The sequence below is a fragment of the Pinus tabuliformis genome, chromosome 1_2 (assembly GCF_031772625.1).
Source record: "Pinus tabuliformis cultivar Carrire ecotype Pingquan chromosome 1_2, CPIR1, whole genome shotgun sequence".
NCBI classification, from domain to species: Eukaryota; Viridiplantae; Streptophyta; class Pinopsida; order Pinales; family Pinaceae; genus Pinus; species Pinus tabuliformis.
The window spans coordinates 1,004,206,420-1,004,227,626 of NC_142298.1; the positions used below are offsets into that span (position 1 = coordinate 1,004,206,420).

Here is a 21,207-nt window from a genome sequence, read left to right on the forward strand (position 1 = left end):
CTGGGACAGTCACCCTTATTTATCAGCTAAAAATTTAACTGAACAACTGCAACTAGAAATAAAATTCTCAACACCTGAGCTTATTTATGGACAAGTCCTATATGTAAAGAAGACCTGGTTTGTTCAAGTGAAACCACCTTCTAGTGGTACCATGCCATCATTTGAGTGCTAAGCCTAATGCCTCCATACCGCTGAAAACTGAAAATAAGATAAAATGAAAACCATATAATTTTTTCAAAAACAAAACTCATTACATACCCCAAAAATGATGTCTGCTACTGACAAAAGAAAACTGTCATATAGTCAGCCACTGGGTCATACCATCGAGAAAAAATTGCAGCTGCCACATATTGTTGAAAAGTCTACTAACCAATATCTTCTTGGTTAGCGCAACCACAAACATTGTTTAACTCTTCACCTCGGAGATTTTCTTGAAAAGGTTGATGCAGAAGGTTTCCTTTCCATTTGCGAGCAAACCAATCTTCTTGGAAATCTTCAACATAGTTTTCATATTCTGAACTATAGGTGTCATAAACTAGAGAATCTGTTGAAATCAAAACCCTCATTTGAAGAATAAATATCATACATAAGAGCACCAAAAAAAATATATAAAGTATGACCTTTGAGGGTTTGTTTGCAATTCAATTAATTTCTCTTTTGCTGGAATAAACTTGTTAAAACATAATGCAAAAATTTCCATCTTGGAAACACAGAAAAGGAAACCCTAAAATCAAGATCACAGGTGAAAATATACAACCAACTACTAAGACTTGTCACCCTCCAAGAATCAACTTTAAACTTTATAAAACCCAGGGAAAAATAACTTCATGTTTCCGTTCCTCAGCAACGACGCCAAAAAATGTTGTACCTCAGGAGGCAGTTCCTGGCCGTGGGGGAACTAGTGCCCGAGACATTTTAAGATTGGATAAAAAATAAATGAAAATGATGGCTGGAAGTATAGGCCATGAAAGCTTTTACCCAAAAGTTCTAGTTTGAAACCATAGCCTTCCAAAGCAGAATGGCCAAACAGGCCGCTGAGAGTTGCAGGGTGGAGGTGTAAAGTAGAAAATGGAAGAGACAAAGTTTTGGCATAGGTAATTAAGAATTTGTGCTTTAACTTTGTAGAAAGAATAATGTAAGACTGAGAAAATATGAATGAGGTTCCTGGATGTGGAGTGTCCATTAAGGGCTTCAGGATTAATTATCACGAGTACAATTATGTGAATTCATAAAAAACTAAACCAAAGCATCAACTACATCTTACACTATCCAACGGAGGAAAATACGTAAATTTGAATGCTGAAGTTAAGAGAAAGACAATCACTGCAATTCCCAATGTTGGAATCAAACTACAATATAATACTCATGCTTCAAAAATATTTTGGATTACAATACTCCATCATGAAGACTGAACTCCAAATACTCTCAAAATCTGATTCCTCAGCTTTTAATTCTTCCTCCTGAACCTAACTCCATAACTGTCTAATTTGAATTAGTTACATAAATGACTCTTAAAACAATTTCAAAACTATTTCTCCTTCAAGAAATTTTCAAATCATGAGATTACAATAATTTTATTTTATATATATTATTTGAACAATATATATAATATACTAAAGCACATTTGTGTTATTGTTGTTTTTTTTAATGCTTACAGTGTGATAATCTGACTCACAAAATATTAGAAAGGTAGCATGTGTACATAATGTATGTAAGCCAACTTGGTCAATCGTCACCTAGCATGTCTCTTTGTTGTATTCAAAATTACGTATGGTTTTTTTGGGAAACCAAAACTGGCAGGATAGAACTTTGCAAAATATGCGGTTTTTCTCAGAGTCATAGCGGAATAAATCAAAACCATGGATCTTTGTACAAACTATTTTGAAAACCGCACCCCATGGGGACCCTCTAATGGTTTCTAGAATAAAAAATAGTGATTTCGAAATCAATTGTAGCTGTCGATATTTAGATATGTGGTTTGAGAAAACTGTCTTGTGGGGGCACACAATACATTAAACTTCGTGCATATCGTACTTCCGGGATCCTCTTCGATCTGGGCTCAAATGTTTTGGACTGTCAATGATTTTCTATGGATCTATAGAAAATATAAAATTCGAACTTTGATCAAAGTGCCTGGAAAACACTGTGAAATGTTCGACAATATATTCTGTGATGAGACAAACCATGCAACAGGAAGAGCATTATGTTTTGTGTCAAACACGAGCAAGGTGTATAATTGATACCCATATTTGTTTGTCCTGAATGTTGAGTCCAAGACAAAACATTTTTTTATGTAATTGTTTTGATGCAAGGCTCCTCAAAGGCACACTGCTTTGCCATGTCGAAGATTTTATGTGTGTTCAAGGTCTTTAGCTTCACTATTGCTCTCCCTCCCAGACCTGGCATGTGGAACACGTATCGGTGTTGCATCTAAAAGGCTCTTTAATTGTATGGCACTTTTCAATTTCATCTCTGCTCATGGCCTTCCACCATCGTATTTAAGCATCACATTTAAAAGCCTTTCATGTGTCACTTTTAACTTTACTTTTTTCTTAGGTCTTCCGGCTTGTAACTTTAAGCCTTTGTGTGCTTTAAGCTTATCAAAGATAAACAATATCGCAGATTTTAACGATGCAACCATGTAATTTTGCTGATAAATCTCTCCGATATGCTGACGTGTAACATAGCCCATGTGAATCCATGTTTTATCAATAAACGACGAAATGTAGTGAATTTATGGTCTTCGATATGCTAAATGTCCTCATTATTGCTAACAAGTTCCTAAGATTTCGCTCATAAAAGTCTTGGATTCATGTGTAATTAGTTATTTTCTCTAAGTGTTAGCTTCTCCTCACTCTTGTGTTTCTTTTGACAGGCCAGTCCCAATAAACATAATTCAGCGAAATTTTCTCGACCACTAAACCTAGAAGGAAACCTGTTGTTCAACAACAGCCAATCGCTTCTCCCCCCGAGGCCACAAAAATACCTACACTATTCTATGATACCACATGCGCCCTAGATGCCAAAAAATCTACCTGGGAGGCCATGTATAAGCTATTTGAAGATGAAGAGTCTAGGGTCACAGAAAGAATAGTCACAACTAAAGATTCACTCCCGGTTTCTTATACTACATACAGTGATGTGGCCAATTCATTCTTCCACAAAAATGTTGCTTGACTGAACATCTTGCCTCACACGAATATGATCATATGGAACATCAACCATCTAAACATTCCATACATGAACTTTATGCCCAAGACAAACATGGTCATATACTCTTTTACCAACAAATATCTGTAACAAATGTACCAGCTACTGCCACCTCAAAAGAAATATGATAAGGACTTCATTGAGAAATTCATGAAGGAGAATGAAGACTAATCACAGGTCATTAAAGGACAGAGAATAGATACTAGCAAGCACAAGCGAGAGGACAAGGGTATGTACTCTATAGCTTCTATTGTCAGACCCTACTATTATGTTGCTTCCATGATGTGTAGATTATTTGGTGATGCTAATACCCAGAAGTTTTCAGACCAATTGGTACCCCTGATTGATGCAGCCTTTGACATCTATGTTATGGATTGGGGGACTATTATGTCTAATAATTTAAGTGCCCAAATCATATAATATAGGAAGAAACACCTTTTTTTTGACAATATTGTTCCCTCATTTTACATGAGTGCCTACATAATGGATTCTATTTGCTTCACTTTTGATTTCCCATCCATGGGATGGAAATGGACCATACAAAACGTTATGCCTATCCACATCTATCATAGTATTCTTTGGGAGTCAAAATAACAACCCCATTTCTACAAACTTTTCCATGGCATTGTGCTTCCGATCCGCCAGCTTGTTTTTAATGAAAAATGCCCTAGAATCTCACTTGAAGACACTAATGACATCTTATCAATTGGAAGATGGTTTGGAGAGGAGTCCTTTAACTATGTTTGAGTTTTCGACAACCTTGTACACCCACGTGCATTGCCTGTATATATTCCCGACAAGCTCCTACCCTGGGAAATAACCTATCACACTATGGGAAATGACCTATCTAAGGTCATGAAAGAAAATAAAAATACAATGTGGCCTATATTTCCCTTTCATTATGGTGTCTATCCCCTTGATAATTTAAATCATGTTAGTAAGGAAATTGAGGAAATCCAACTTATGAACTCTCCAACCATTCATATGATACTGTGAAGAATGTTACAACTTAGGCAAAGCTCATGCAGTTCACAAATGAGCCTGATAAGTTTGATGATATGTTTGAGTCATCCTACGACTATGTAAAGGTTGAGAGAGAGGCAACAACACAATTCAGCCTCGAAGAATTGGTGCAGTTCAACCAATACATGACTAAAAGGATTTCCCACTTGCCCATGGATTTGTTAAAACTTAATCATCAGAGCATAGATTAGGACAAAGGAGCGAGCACATCACAGGTCTCAGATGTAGCTCATACAAAAGAGACAAAGGCTTCTTCTTCTTCACAGACAAAGGAAGTTATAACATATAAGAATATGGAAGCGATTTGGGAGAAGTTTTCCAAAGAATCTGACCCTAAAAATATGCAAACTCCATTCCAGATAAAGATCACACATACTCCTAATATCACAGAGAATACCTAGTTCATTGTTGAGGCTTCCAAGGAACCTATGGACACTGATGATTTGAAGATCATCCCAGTATTTCTGACCTCTGATATTGTTTTGAAAGTAGAGGAGATACCTCCTCTTGATGTATTTTATAGTCCGAAGCATAAGGTAGTTAACAGACATAGGAAGAGGAGAAGAACTGAACAAAGGCAGGCTTTAGTCCTTGGAAATCCCTCCTTTCAAGTACTTTGGGAATATGTCCAAGTCACCCTTGCTGAAGATCTAGGAAGGTTATCACAGTATGCAAGAGCTTATGCCAATGCAACAATTGATAAAGCCTCAAAGGTGCAACAACTCCTTAGGGAGAAGGATGAGAAAATTAGAAGATGATCGGTCGTATTTGGAAGACACCTCAACATCAACCACTGACTGTGAGGTTTGACTAGGAAATGCCAATGGCATTCCAAGTAAATATTTGATAGGGCCTTTATTCCCTTAGCTTTCTTCTTTGATGATTCTTGCCAAAGTCCTTGTTAACAATTTTACATCGGGCAAGACATCTTCAAAGCAGTCTGAAATCAGGTTAGCCTGCATTAGGCTAGCATTGATTGATTCAATGATGTTGTTTGATATGTCCCTGACACTATAGATAACCATCTCCACATGTTTGAGTCTTATCTCCCATTCTTGAAAGACAATGTCTTTCTGAGATTGTTCTATTTTGGGGAGATTGGCTGATCGGCCCTCAGAAATGTCCTTCCAGTTAATGAAATCAGAAATATTTTCCTCAACCTCTCTATAGTATGTGCTCAGATCAGATAGTTGATTCACGAGTGAATCACTTGATTGACATAGGTCTTGGATGATTGCCAACTTTTGACAAAATACAACCTGTTGTTGAGCAAGGAGGTTGTTCAAATATCATGCTTCCTTCTTGAACTCCACTATCTCTGGATTGGCCTCCAGTTGCTCAATCCTGTGTTGTAGCTCTTGTATTTGGGAATCACAGCTCTTCATGTCAAATTCATATTGAACCTTCAAGCTATCAAAACTGGTTTGCAATTATGTAAGCTGAACTTTCCATTGTTGAGCAACTCCCTACTTTTCACTCTCCAAACCCTGTTCAAGCTGTTTTATTTAACCAACACTCAATGATGCATTATTCACTACAAGAATGCGCATTATTCCTCACCATCCACTTTAGTTGAAGCCGATGACAGACATATGCGAGCTTCGACAATGAATGGCAGTGAAATCTTCCTCCCAGTCATGATCAAGTTGTTATAACAACACATTATTATTATCCTGCATTTTATTTTAAGCGTGGTTTGTTTAAACCACCCCAACATTTTATGGAAATTTTCTATATTTGAGTTTCGATTTCAAACTATAAATCCCCTTCATTGTTATGAACAAGGGGTTTTGAATTTTTGCAAGAAGGCTTTTGGTTTGCACCACTGTAGTTGAAAAGAAATCTTAATAGAAAGAAGAACCACTCCGATTTTACTTATGAGCAGAGTTAATGTGTATCAGGTACTACTATACGTATGCTGATGCTATGTTTATGAGTTGAATTACTATTTTATTTCAAGTTTGTCATATATGTTATTGCATACAATTGAACAATTATCACTATTGATGTGTTTTAATTGAGATCTTTTAAGTATATAGACAAACAATGATATCTCATATGTGCAGTGAATTAAATCAACTAATTTAATTAACTATTTAATTAAATTAGATATCATTATTTGTTTTATTTTCATGAATGATTTGATGATCTACATTATCATGTTATGAGTGAAATATTTCTTAAGCAACATATATGGAAGATACATTATCTCATGGATAGATATTATAAGACTTTTAGTTATATTTATTTCTATGTTTTATCTACATTCATTAGCTTCACACTTATATATATCTTTCATCCATTTTTAGATATCTTTGTAAGGGAAACTGGTCCCATCAACCCAGTTGGAGCCACCATCCCAAATGGAAAAGGAGTTGCTCTAAGTTCCCGACTAGGTGGTTTTCCCTGATGTTGAGGCCGAGATTTTCGAGCCTTCAACATTTTTGGCGCTAGAAGGAGGGTCTTCAGACTGTGAATGGCAAGAAGATCCACTCTTAAATTAAAAGGTCATTCAAAGAGTCAATCCCCCTCAAAATCACCACCAACTTCCAGATCACATTCTAAATCTCCAAATCCATGATCTGAAGTTGCTCAAACAACCACCAATGCTCCTAGCACACTTCCACTTTCAGAGTCCCCTGAAGTTCAGTCTTTAATCCATAAATTGGAGGAAATCTCTATTTCTGGAGAAAAAATTGTTCAATTGGACATATCAGAAGGAAGTGTTACATCCTCTTTACAGTCTTCTGGTGTACTAACTAGATCCCAGAGTGAAAATCTTGGAGTCAAACCTTTTGAATTTCCATTAACCACTCATCGAAGAAAGAAAAGTACGCTAGAAACTCACTCTTATGCTAGTAAGCTCACATCGTCATCTCCTCTTCCTACTCCTTCTCTCAATCCTACTTCTTATTCTACCTCTTTACCTTCTTCTTATCAACCTTTCATCTCATCCATCTCTTAACCACAATCATCTAGTGCTGTTGTATTTAGTAGCACCATGGCGACATCTTCCACTGTCCAATCTTCTTCTTCCTCCACATCTTCTACAACATCCTCTGTTCCTGTAATTACTAGCACCATGACATCATCTTCCAAAGCCCAAACCTATTTATCCTCCACATCTTCTACAACCTCCTCTATTGTAATAATTCCCAGGATGGCAAACAAACCATGGAACAATCCCAGGGTAGTTCAGATGGCTCCACCACTACATCCTCTACCTAAACACCCAGAAATATGGCTTCCTAAATAAAATCCTGATGATGGCCTCCCTGCAGAGGAAAATATTCATAATTTTATGTTGGCCATAAATTTAAATGGAGTCACTCAAGAAGATTGTGTTGTTAGACTTTTTCCTTATAATTTTCAAGGATCAGCAGGGTCATGGTATTTCTCTCTTCCATATGGGTCTATAACTAACTAGGATATGTTTGAAGAACAATTATTACTCAAATTTGGGGATGACTGAACCACCACCACTTTTATTAACGATTTGCCAAATCTTAAAGCTAATCCAAGTGAGAAGATTAAGGATTTCAATTCAAGGTTTAACAAGTTGCTAAACAAAATCCCAGAAACTTCTAGACCTGGAGTAGATGTACAAGTTGAATGGTACATTAGTGCCCTCCCTTCAAATATTGCAATATTTGTAGATAGGGAAAACAAAACGTCATTAGCTGATAATATGAAAGAGGCCTTGTCTGTTGAAAAGATAATCCTTGCCCTTGAGAAGAAAAAAACTCTTGAGGAAAGGAAGCAAACCAAAAAGGTCACTTTCAAGGATGAACCAAAGAAGAAAGATGCTTTCGATCTAGATGGATTACAAAAGCTTCTCAAGACTATGTCAAACAAAATGGTAGAAATTAAGAAACAACAGTGTTGAATCATCCAAAAATCCTTTTCGGCCTTTTAGAAAAAATCAACCATCCCAATCACAACCACCTGCCATCATCTCAAATGCAAAATCTAACCAGGATGATGAAGAGGAAGAATCATGCCTATCCACTGAAGAGTCCCAAGAGGAAGAATTAGAAGAAGCTCATGGTTTGTGGGATTTTATTTTAACTTCATCAGAAAATGAGGAAGAAGAAGAAGCCCTACCTGTTAGTACAAGAAGTAAAGGACATGTTGATACTCCTCCAGCAAATCAAAAGCAGAAGTCTCTTACTCCTCCTGCTAAAGAAAAAAACATAGTAAAAAAGAATTCTACTCCTCCCTCAAATTATGATCCTGCTACTTCTAGGCCTCCTACTTCATCTAAAACCCTTGTAGTCTTTGATACCATAGAGTATAACATTGTGGAGGACATGAATAAGGTTAAAGCCAACATCTCCCTATATAAAGTTAGCAAGCTCAAACAACAACATAAATTATTACTCAAGGAGTTAAACACAATTATTTCATCTCCATTACCTACTGTTGTTATTGCAAAAGCTTCAAAAGGAAAAGGTAAGCCTCCTAATGTCTCCTTAGATAAAGTTGACCCTTCTGATGCTATTCTAATCAGAGACAGATCAAACTCTCATACTCCTCCCTTTCTCTTGACTTTTGAATTTTTTAACAAAAATGTTCATAATTGTTTAGTAGATTTGGGTGCATCATCTAATATCATGCCTTACGTAGTTTGCCTTAAGCTGAATATATAGCCCCAGAAATCTGTTGTACAAATTGTTCAATCAGATTGCTCAAAGGTCAAATTTTTAGGGGAAATGAAGTCTATCTTAATTAGTCTATCTTCAAATTTTAAGATATGTCTGATAATTGATATATTAGTGGTTGACATCCTTGAGTTTTATGGTCTTATTTTGAGCAAATACTGGTATGAAAGGCTACATGGTTATGTTGCAACTAATTGGTTACATATGTGGCTTCCCTACAATCAAATTCATGTTGATAGGGAGAAGCATATGAAGCATTCAGTCACCGATTTTGATGAAGAAAATGAACCAGTAGTATTTTCAAATAACATCCTTGTAAAATATTCTTTTGAATCTTTCTTCAGAATTTTTCTAGCACAAACTTCTCCATTTTTAGTTGATTCTGTTTCATCTCAAATCGAAAATTATTCACAAACAGATTCATCTAAGTGTATTAATATTGTCAATAACATTGTAAATAAGCCTAATAGTTTATTTGGATTCTTTATTTTGACGGTTCAAAATCCAACAAAGGTGCAGGAGCTGGTTGCATCTTGGTAAGTCCTAAAGGTGAGAAAACTATGCTTGCATGCAGATTAGAATTTGACTGTACCAATAACGTTGCTGAGTATGAAGCATTGGTGCAGGGTTTACAAAAGGCTATTAGTCTTGACATCAAATACCTTAAAGTGTTTGGTGATTCAAATATTGTCATTAAACAAGTTAGAAACACCATCCACTGTGTTTCTAGTCACCTTAGACATTATTAGTCTTTGATTCAAGACCTCACTACTCATTTTACTACATTTGACATAGCTCCCATCCCAAGGATACATAATGCTAGTGCCAACCTCCTAGAAAATGTTGCTTCTAAGCTCATTCCACCCGAGGATTTTAGCCTTGACAAATTTTCAATTGAATTGATTTTTCGCCCCTCCATTCCAGATAATATAACGAATTGGCGTGTGTTTAATGATGATGATGATATTATGAGTTTCTTAACATCATAAGGTTCTTACTCCAATCAAGTTATTGATGAAGATGAGCATGAAAAGATGAAAAATAGGTCTTTCGATGAAAATAATTTACCCAAACCTGTAGTTAAATTGGAAGACTTATATGACTTAAAAGATAGATTCAAAAGGACCACCAATTGCAAAACTCAGAGTTCTACCTTGAGATATGAATTAGTTAACATAGGATCTGATCATAAACCTCAGAACATTAACTTGGGCCTTGCACTTTCACTAGATGAAAGATTTGCTTTCATTCATTTGTTGAAAAAGTACAAGGATGTTTTTGCATGGGATTATGATGATCTGAAAACCTATGATACATCCATCATTCAACACACTATTCCTATGCTTCTAGATGTCAAGCCTATTCAACAAAAGCTAAGGAAGATCCACCCTAACTTGGAAGCTCAAATTAAAACTGAACTGAACAAGCTTCTTAAATATAAAATCATTTTTCCAGTTAGACATTCCAAGTGGGTCTCAAATATTGTGCATGCAAGAAATAAGAATGGAGACATTCACATTTGTATTGATTTTAGGAATTTGAATAAATCTTGTGAAAAGGAAAATTTACCCCCAATGGAGAAAATTTTACAATTTGTGGTTGGTTCTAAACTAATGTCATTCTTAGATGGTTTTTTAGGATATAATTAAATAGTTGTACATCAAGATGATAGTTTGAAGACCACATTCAGGACCAAGTGGGGGACATATGATTATCAAAAAATGCCTTTCGGACTAATTAATGTTGGAGGTACTTTCCAAAGAGCTATGGATATTGCTTTAAGAGGTTTGATTAACAAGTCAATTGTAGTGTATCTTGATGACATTACAATTTATTCCAAACAAAGGAGTAATCATTTACATGATTTGAAACAAATCTTTGAAAGATGTAGGAAATTTGGAATCTCCTTGAATCCCAAAAAGTAATTTTTTGCCCTTAACGAAGGAAAACTTCTAGGTTTTATTGTCTCTAAAGAAGGGATACGTATAGATCCTCATAGAATCAAGGCAATTTTTGAAATCTCCTTGCCCCATAACAAAAAGTATATGCAATCCTTCCTTGGGAAAATTAATTTTTTCAAAAGGTTTGTCCCATATTTCTCTCAAATTGTACTTCCCCTACAAGCTATGATTAAGAAGAAGTCAATTTTCAAGTGGGGACTGACCGAAAGAAAAGAATTTGAGGCAATAAAACAAGCAATCATTGATGCCCCTTCGTTATCAACCCCTGATTTTACCAAACATTTTATTCTTTATACTTTTGCTTCCCAACAATCTTACGCAACAATATTGACTCAACTAAATGAACAACAAATTGAGGCTCCAATTTCATTCTTTAGTTCAAATCTACAAGGAGTTGAGCTCAATTATTCAGAGGTTGAGAAGCAAGCCTTTGCAGTTTTTAAATCCATAAAGCATTTCAGGCATTTTCTCCTGAAGACACACACTAAAGTAATTGTTCCTTTCCCTGCTGTTAGACAATTACTTATACAAAAAGAATTAGGAGAGAAAAGAGCCAATTAGGTTACTGCCCTGCAGGAATATGACCTAGATATTAAACCAACTAAAATTGTCAGAGGTCAAGGTTTTTTCAGGTTGATTATTGGAGCTGATGACAAACCAACTAATGAAGATTCAGGTAATAATGTTAAAATCACAGAGGTATTTCCCATTGACATCGAATCCAAACATGTTGATCTCATTTTTTTTAAAATGGTTATGATTCATCAAGACTCAATTAAAAGATATCAATATCAGACTTGTCAATGATGTCTTACTTAGAAGAAATTATGATTCTGTTTTGTTAAGATGTCCAGAAAAGTATGAAGCTGAAAAGGTCTTGCAAGAGCTACACGATGGACTAACTGGAGGACACTACGATGGAGACACCACTGCTCACAAGATCCTACATGCTGGATATTATTGGCCAAATTTATTCAGGGACACTCATGTTTATGTTAGAAAGTGTAAAGTATGCCAAACTGCTGTTGGAAGACAAAAGAAACTAGCCTTACCTTTACAACCAGTTAACATTGAGAAACCTTTTGAACAATGGGGACTGGACATAATAGGTGAGATTGTTCCTAACTCTTCCAAGCAGCATAAATACATCTTGACTACTACTGATTACTTCACCAAGTGGGTGGAAGCTATATCCTTGAAGGTGGCCAATTCTGAGAACATTATTGAATTCATTGATCAATTTATTATTACTAGGTTTGGTCTTCCTTATGCTCTTATTTTTTTATAACGCATCTTATTTTTCAGGTAACACCATTACTGAATTTGCTCTTAGAAGAGGTTTTGAATTGAAGTATTATGAAAATTATTATCCACAAGGAAACAACTTAATAAATTCTACTAACAAAAACCTCATTAGAATAATCAAACGAACCATTGACCAAAATCAGAGAAATTGGCATAAAGCTCTAGTCTTTGCATTATGGGCTAACAAAATTACCTAGAAGGCCTCTATAGGCACTTCTCCTTTTCAATTAGTGTATGGTAAAGAAGTTATTTTGCCACCTAATCTAGCTATTCCATCACTAGCCCTAGTGTAGTCCATTGAAGAAAACCCTTCCTCTGCTCTTCAACTAAGAATGTCCCAAATCCTTAAGCTAGAGGAAGAAAGAGATAAAGCTAGACAAGTCCATGCCCATCACCAACAATTGGTTAAGTCTTCATTTGATGCAAGTTTAGTTGACAACAAAATTTTTGAAATTGGTGATCTAGTTTTGAAATGGGACAAATCCCATGAGGAGAAAGGAAAAAATTCAAAGTTCCAAAGACTATGGCTAGGCCCATTTCAGATTGTTCAAAAACTAGGCCCATCAACCTTTATTCTACAAGATCTACAAGGAAAGAGGGATGCTCTTCCTGTTAATGGGCTAGTTTTGAAGAAACATTTTTATTAAGGATACCTATCCTTTTGTAAATATGTAAATAGTCACATATATATACAGATGTCTTTAGCCATAGCATTGTTAGGTAATACACTTTTGTCTTCATATTGGGGTATGTCATCATTAAAATGAAATTTGACTGATTAAGTAAGAGATATTAGAAAAAAAACCATAACATTGAAATTTAGTGTTGCATTTATAACAAAGCTTTGTTATCTTTATATCCATTAAATTGTGAATGTTTCATAGCTTGAAAAATTTATAAAATCTAGTTATCCCTTGATTGATCATGCACACGGTTTTCTTTAAAAAAAGTAAAGGTTATTATGAAGTTTTAACATCTTTTAACTTCAATTGTCATCCATTACTCTTAAGGAGTGAATATGCCTCCCCATCCACTGTTTTTATTTTATTTTTAGAGTGTAATTAAAAAATATATGAAACTTGAAAGATAAGAAGTCTCATCATGAGATAACTTACAATGATCATGGGAAACCAATGATACTAACATTATCAACACTGGCCACCAAATGAGGATAATGTCTTACAGTTATATAACCATAAGACAAGATGTCACATCATGAGACAACTTGTTCAATATCATTATAACTCATGAATGGCATTGTCATAATTGTGTTACCAAGCTAGGACAATGGCTTTCAGGCAAACTTTAAAACAAAATTTAAAAAAAGAAAATATTAAAAACACCTAAGAATTTTAATATAAGTGGATGGGATACTGGTATATCTGTGGTTAAATGGTAAACCTGTCGAGGCTATGTACGTCTGCTGGCAACAATGGCTCTACTAGTGACAAATAGGTATATCTTAAAAGCTAAGCTTTTGTAGTTTTTAAATTTATCTTTATAACTGATTAAATCACAAATAGGGATAACAAAGGTTTTCATCAATAAACAGGTTATGAGATAATTCACAAAATGATGAGTTCTTTTATTCAGAGTAAGTTTTATCAAACTAAGCTTCAAGATTTTTTTCCTTTCTAAGTCTTCTTGTTTAATTTCTTAAAGCTTCATTTATTTTTAACAGAGATGAGTGTTTCACCCAGTATGTCGCCAATTGTTGTACTACTCAACAACCCCCCCATTATAGATAATATTAGGACTAATAAATAATGGGGACCCTTTTTAAAATTTAGGATAAAATCCAAAAAATTCCAATAAAACAGGGTAATCTTAATCTTATTGTTTCAAAGCTTGATTAAATTGAGGGATTCCCCTTATCGGAGCTTGAACCTTTAAACATTGGCTTTTACTTTAAAACTCTCTTTGGAAGTATTTTATTGGAACATTCCAACATGTCCCCTTAAGAAAAACTTCGATTAAAACATTATCTGATTGAGTTTTCTAAGGTCTAAGCCTTAAAATAATAAAATTTCTCTGTTTATATATATAATAATAAAGGTCCGACCCCACATGACTGCCACGTAGCATATCATGATTTCAATATTAGCATTTTCATTTTGATGTCCATGTCCAAACCTTCGATCCTCTGATCTCCAATATCCTTCCCGCTACATTCTCCGTTATGCGACTCCGCCAATACCATAATAGTGCTCATCTTCGGTATTTTTCACACCTACGATCTCCGACATACTACCCACCACTCATTTCACAAATTTCATATCGGGATTTACTAATCAGCAGTTATCCTTTCATATCCCTGATATGAAACCACCGATATAGAACCTCCGATAACTCTTCCTGCCTGTAACTTTAAGCCTTTATGCGCTATAAGCTTATCATAGATAAACAATATTGCAGATTTTAATGATGCAACCATGTAATTTCACTGATAAAGTTCTTTGATATGCTGACGTGTAACGTAGCCCATGTGAATCCACATTTTATCAATAAATTGTGAAATGCATTGAATTTATGGTTTTCGATATGCTAAACTTCCTCATTGTTGCTAACGATTTCCTAAGATTTCACTCATAAAAGTATTGGATTCATGTGTAATCAGTTACTTGCCCTAAGTTATCTGCTTTGAGTGTTAGTGCTCCTCACTCTTGTGTTTCTCTTGACAGGCCAATCTCAATAAACATAATTCAATGGAAATGTCTCGACTGACTAAACCCAGAAGGAAACATGTTGTTCAATAATAGCCAGTCGCTCCTCTCCACGAGGCCGCATAAATGCCTACACTATTATCTGATACCTCATGCACCCTGGATGTTGGAAACTCTACCTGGGAGGCCATGTATAAGCTATTTGAAGATGAAGAGCTGAGGGTCACAGTTGAAGATTCACTCCCATTTTCTAATAGTACATACAATGATGTGGAAAAATCGTTCCTCCACAGAATTATTGCTCGACCGAACATCTTTCCTTACACGGATATGATCAGATGAGCCATCAACCATCTAAGCATTGCAGACAAGAACTTTATGACCAATAGGAACACAGTCATCGACTCTTTCACTAGCAAGGCTCTGTCTCAAATGTACCGACTACCGCCACCTCAAAAGAAATATGATAAGGATTTCATTAAGAAATTCATGAAGGAGAATGAAGACCAATCGTCATCAAAGGATGGAGAAGAGATGCTAGAAAGCACAAGCGAGAGGACAAGGGTATGTAATATATAGCTTCTATTATTGGGCCCTACTGTTATGTTGCTGCCATGATGTGTAGATTATTTGGTTATGCTAATACCCAAAATTTTTCCGACCAATGGGTACCCATGATTAATGCAACCTTTGAAAGATATGTTATGGACTAGGGAACTATTCTGTCTAATAATTTAAGTGCCCAAATCCTAGAATATAGGAAGAAATGCATTTTTTTCTGAAAATATTGGTCCCCCATTTTACATGAGTGCTTACATAATGGATTCTATTCGCTTCACTTATGATTTCCCATCCATGGGATGGAAATGGACCATATAGGACCCTATGCCTATCCACATCTATCATAGTATTCTTTGGGAATCAAAATATCAGCCCCATTTCTACAAAATTTTCCATGGCATTGTGCTTCCGATCCACTAACTTGTTTTTAATGAAAAATGCCCTAGAATCTCACCTGAAGCCAATAATGACCTCTTATCAATTGGCAGAGGGTTTGGAGAGGAGTACTCTACCTATGTTCGAGTTTTCGGCAACCTTGCACACCCACATGTGTTGCCCCTATATGTTCCCGACAAGCTTCTATGCCAAGAAATAACCTATCAGATTGTGGGAAATGGCCTATCTAAGGTCATGAAAGAAAATAAAAAGACAATGTGGCCTATATTTCCCTTTCATTGTGGTATATATTCCCTTGAGAATTTCAAGCATGCCAGTAAAGAAATTGAGGAAATATAGCTGATGAACTTTCTAACCATTCCAAATAAGCAGTATGATCCCAATGATACTGGAAATAATGTTACAACTTAGGAAAAGCTCAGGCAGTTCACAAATGAGCCTGATAATTTTGATGATCTATTTGAGTCAGCCTTAAACTATGGAAAGGTTGAGAAAGAGGCAACAACGCAGTTCAATCCCAAAGAATTGGTGCAACTCAATCAGTACATGACTAAAATAATTTCCCACCTGCCCACATATTTATTAAAACTTAATCAACGGAGCGCAAAGCAGGACAAAGGAGCAATAACATCACAGGTCTCAAATGTAGCTCATACAAAAGAGACAGAGGCTTCTTCTTCTTCACAGGCAAAGGAAGTTCTAACAGATAAGAATATGGAAGCGATTTGGGAGCATTTTACCAAAGAATCTGACCCTAAAAATTTGCAAGCTCCATTCTAGATGAAGATCACACAAACTCCTAAAATCATAGAGCATACCTCATTCAGTGTTGAGGCTTCCAAGGAACCTATGGACACTGATGATTCAAAGATCATCCCAGTATTTTCGACCTCTGAGGTTGTTCTGAAAGTAGAGGAGATTCCTCCTCTTGATGTATTTTATAGTCTAAAGCATAAGGCAATGGTCAACAGACAGAGGAAGAGGAGAAGAACTGAACAAAGCTAGGCTTTAGTCCCTGGCAATGCCTCCTTTCAAGTAATTTGGAAATATGCCCAAGTCACCCCTGCTGAAGATCTAGGAGGGTTATCATAGTATGTAGGAGCTTATGCCAATGCAACAATTGATAAAACCTCAGAGGTGCAACAACTCCTTAGGGAGAAGAATGAGAAAATCAAGCAACTTGAAAAGGGTTTGGAGAGTGAAAAGCAGGGAGTTGCTCATCAATGGAAGATCAACTTGCACAATTGCAAACTAGTTTTGATAGCCTGAAGATTCAATATGAACCTGACATGAAGAGTTGGGATTCCCAAATACATGAGTTGCAACATAGGATTGAGAAACTGAAGGCCCATCTAGAGATAACAAAGTTCAAGAAGGAAGAAGGAGAGCTAAAAAACCTCCTTGCTTAACAATAGGTTGTATTTTTTCAAAAGTTGGCGATCATCCAAGACCTATTCCAATCAAGTGATTAACTTGTGAATCAACTGTGCAATCTGAGGACATACTACAGAGAGGTTGAGGAAAATATTTCTGATTTCCTTGACTGGTAGGACAATTCTAAGGTTCGATCAACCAATCTCCCCAAAGTAGAAGAATCTCAGAAAGACATTCACTTTCAAGAATGGGAGATAAGACTCAAAAATGCGGAGATGGTGATCTATAGTGCCAGGGACATATCATACAACATCATTGAATCAATCAGTGACAACCTACTGTAGGCTAACCTGATTTTTCACTTCCCTGAAGATAACGCTTTCCCTATGTAAAATTGTTAACAATGACTTGGCAAGAATAATCAAATAAAAATGTTGAGGGAATAAAGGCTCTATCAAAGATTGAATTGGAATTCCATTGGAATTTCCGAGTCAAACCTCATAGTGAGTGGTTGATGCTGAGGTGTCTTGCAAATACAACCAATCATCTTCTTCCAACACTCAAATATGTGTTATTCATTGCATGGATGCACATTAGTCCTCACCATCCACCTGAATTGAAGTCGATGATAGACATATGCGAGCTTCGATAACGAATGACATAGCAGTCTTCCTGTTGGCTTGATGGCCCTGACCCAGGTTCAATGTTAATTAGCCAAGCAAATCCCTACACTACTGGCTCTTTCGGCAACAATCCGTGGAGCGCGGACTGAAGTCTCAACTAAATCAGTATGGGGGGATGTAGGAACCAAATTTCCGCACCCAGAGATGGTAGTGATTTCGTTTAATGCCCTAAACCTTCCTTCGTGTAGGTCGATAAGCCTTTCAGGGCTTATCGATATACTCTTATTAGTTGTCCTCTAGACCTCTGCGAAGGTCTACGACTGTCCTTTGCGTACACTAGATAGGTAGATCAGACACTTACGCACCTCTATAATTACTCTTACTTCTGTATTTATCCAAGTTAACTTAAGTATCTGGTTAACTATAACATGCATTAGGATGATCTTCGCATAAAAATATATTCTTACATGAATTCATATAACAAACCAAAACATATGGATTCATGCATCAATACAGCATTAAAAAATAAGCCCAGTATTCATCATAACATAATCATATGCAGAAGTAAAACAAATCATACACAGATAATTCCAGAATAATTCTCTTTATTTAGGATTCAGATCTTCTTTACAGACTCTAACCACCCTGCAGACATAGATGCAAGGGTCTGCGCACTTAGCTGCAAACTTCTATCCTAGGCCTCTGCACACTTAGCTATAGAGCCTCTTTCCTACGCTAAGACTCTTAACTCTTAGCTCTCACAGACCCATTACATAAAACATAACAAGACTCAACTCAACTCAACTAACTTAGACTCTTCTAAGACTTCCCTTTTTATACAATCCCATGGTTTGCAGATCATGGGTGGATCTCTTAAAGCCGACAAAAGTTACTTAAAATAAGGGTGGAAACCCTTTATGACTCTTTACATCTTCATGCTCTGCAGCCACAAAATGCGGAGACTTTACCTTCCTATACAAAAACTTGGGCTTTTAACCCCAAAATTGACCCTAGGGGACCCGTTCCCAATAGGCCCCCAACACAAATACGGTGACACGCCCACGAGTTACTATGCTGGTGCAAAGATCTTGTCACAAAACCTCCCAGCTCAACCTGTACCACTGCAACTTCGGCGGCACATTGTGCCACCGCTTGCTTAACTTGTTCCACCGGTTGCTCCGTTGTTGGTCATGCGCTATCTGCCTTGATTTTTTGTTGTGTTGTCTACAGGTTCGCCAACTTTCCTTCAATGGTGGTCATGAGCACATAGGCTTCATCTAGCCAAGGCCCCAATCTGGCCTTCAGTACTGCCTCCCTGCGCTGTGCTGCGTCCACCTGTTCCTTCAGTGCCTTTGCTTCCTGCAGCTTTTCCAACCTTTGTGTAATGGCGACGGTGCGTGCCGTCACTCTGACCTCGTCGTACCTTTGCTGCAATTCCCTCGCCTCGGTTTCTAATCTGTGTAGGTTGGGATCTTCCTGCAGATTGGTAACTACTTCGAGCAACTGTTCGAAGAGCGCAGTGCAATCCTTCACTACGACATCGACTGTTGCAACTACATCTTTGATAGCGGCCTCGCACTGCTCTTTGACCTCTGGTGGAGTTGAAGGCTGGGCCTTCAACTCAAGCTCTGTAATTTTAAGGTCAGCTCAAATTGAACCTTAGCCAGCTCTGTCCTGGCATAGCGCACACCTGCAATGATCTTTCAAATTCTGGCATCGACTGATGCATCTTTTGGGATATGCAGCTCCGGAACGGTTCTGCATGCTTCAGCTACCACAGATGTGGTGCACTCATTTTTCTCCTGAATCTTCTTAAGGAGATCAATCGTGGAAGTATTCTCTACAAACATATGGGCATTGTTAACCTTCTATTGCTAATCACATTCAGCGCACGCTTCTCTTGGGCCCGAAGTTCCGCGATCACACTGTCTTGAAGGGTGTGAGTGGCTTCACTTGGAAGCGTGGCCAAGTTCAACCCAACTCTTTTGAGAGTGCTGACGGTGGCCCTGTTAGCTTCCTCTTCTGTAGTCAATGCTCCATCCAACAGCGCGACAAATCAGTGATCCATAGAGTGAACCATCTCCACTACTTCTGAGGTTCCTGACACCAAACTAGTCGACACCGCGCTGCCCTGCCCTACAACGATCTGAGTAGCCTAGATCTGCAGCTTGCGCAGACCCGTCTGAATAGCGACTAGGGCTTATTTCTACTGCTGCTCAAACTACTATAGTAGTTCCATGATCACGTCCCTTACTGCATCCTCGATGTCATTCGGATCACCTTCCATCAAAGTGATCGAGTCGAGCGATAATTTACTGGCCTTGGACTTCTTTCGTGACCCTTCTTTTTCCTGCTCTCTAGTGCGCTTAACCCGAAATGGAGTAGTCTTTGGGTCTACACCACCCTTTCCTGATTGCTGCTCTTTGTCCTTCATCTATGGTGAAGGAGAATTCTGACTCTTGTCAGAGTCACGCTCTTCCTCATCTTCCTTCTCTTCTGCCTTGATCCGAATTGGATCCTAGAACACTCTCTAAGTTTCCATGAACTCTGTAAAATTCATGCCAAAGTTTCAGAGTCTTATAAAGATCGAGCTTATCAGAAATATCCTTGAAACAATTGTAATTTGTGAACAACGTGGAGCAACGAGGACCCTTGGTCAAGTGCACAGACTATTGGCCCATGGTAAAGCGCCTTGTCATGAATTGGCAAACAAGAGGTATTTTTGAGAAATAGGGGCAGTTTTTGATATGCGATTAGCGACTAGTCGCTAATCACATATCGCTGAGCAAACCCTTCAAAGAAGGAAAAGCCCCAAAGTGCCCGGACCTGAGAAATCGTACAGATATTGCACCGATTTCGTCAAAGGTGGGTCCCACACAAAAATCGGCAGGATATCAAAAGGGCTTCGAGTGGTAAGCGGTTTCAACCGAGTCCCGCTCGGTGCCACACACTGGGTGCCATGCGTTCGGTGGAAGAGAGAAAAAACCACTCACAACGGATGGGTAAACTTCATGCTACTTACCCACTTGATATGGATGGAGATCGTAGGATCTGGAAGCTCCAGATTGACGGGGGAAATGCAATCTGATGAATGACCGGATTCGACGGGGTAAACAGGCCGAATATATAAGATTTGAAGTCTGGCATGAACGATGAGATGGCAGAGGAATCATGTTCACAGGCATTCTGGGAGTTAAACAGAAATAATGACCGTTCAAACACTTCCAAGAGATCCAAAACTCAGTTCGTTATGAAACAGGTGGCCACCTCCCTGTGAGGCGTTACACAGTGATGATGACGTAGAACAGAGGAATTCGAAAAGACAGAGGCAGGAGAACCAGAAAGCCGAGAAGCAGAAACGAACAGTCAGAAAGCAGATTAGATTTAAAGCCACGAACTGACAGGAAGAGAGGCAAGCAGTGCAAGCAAG

General features: G+C 37.4%; 1 pseudogene; it reads right to left on the bottom strand.

Annotated features, from left to right (window-relative positions):
• The window catches only part of LOC149209482 (inositol hexakisphosphate and diphosphoinositol-pentakisphosphate kinase VIP1 pseudogene), a 55,080-nt pseudogene that overhangs the window by 1,684 nt on the left and 32,189 nt on the right, over nt 1-21,207 (bottom strand).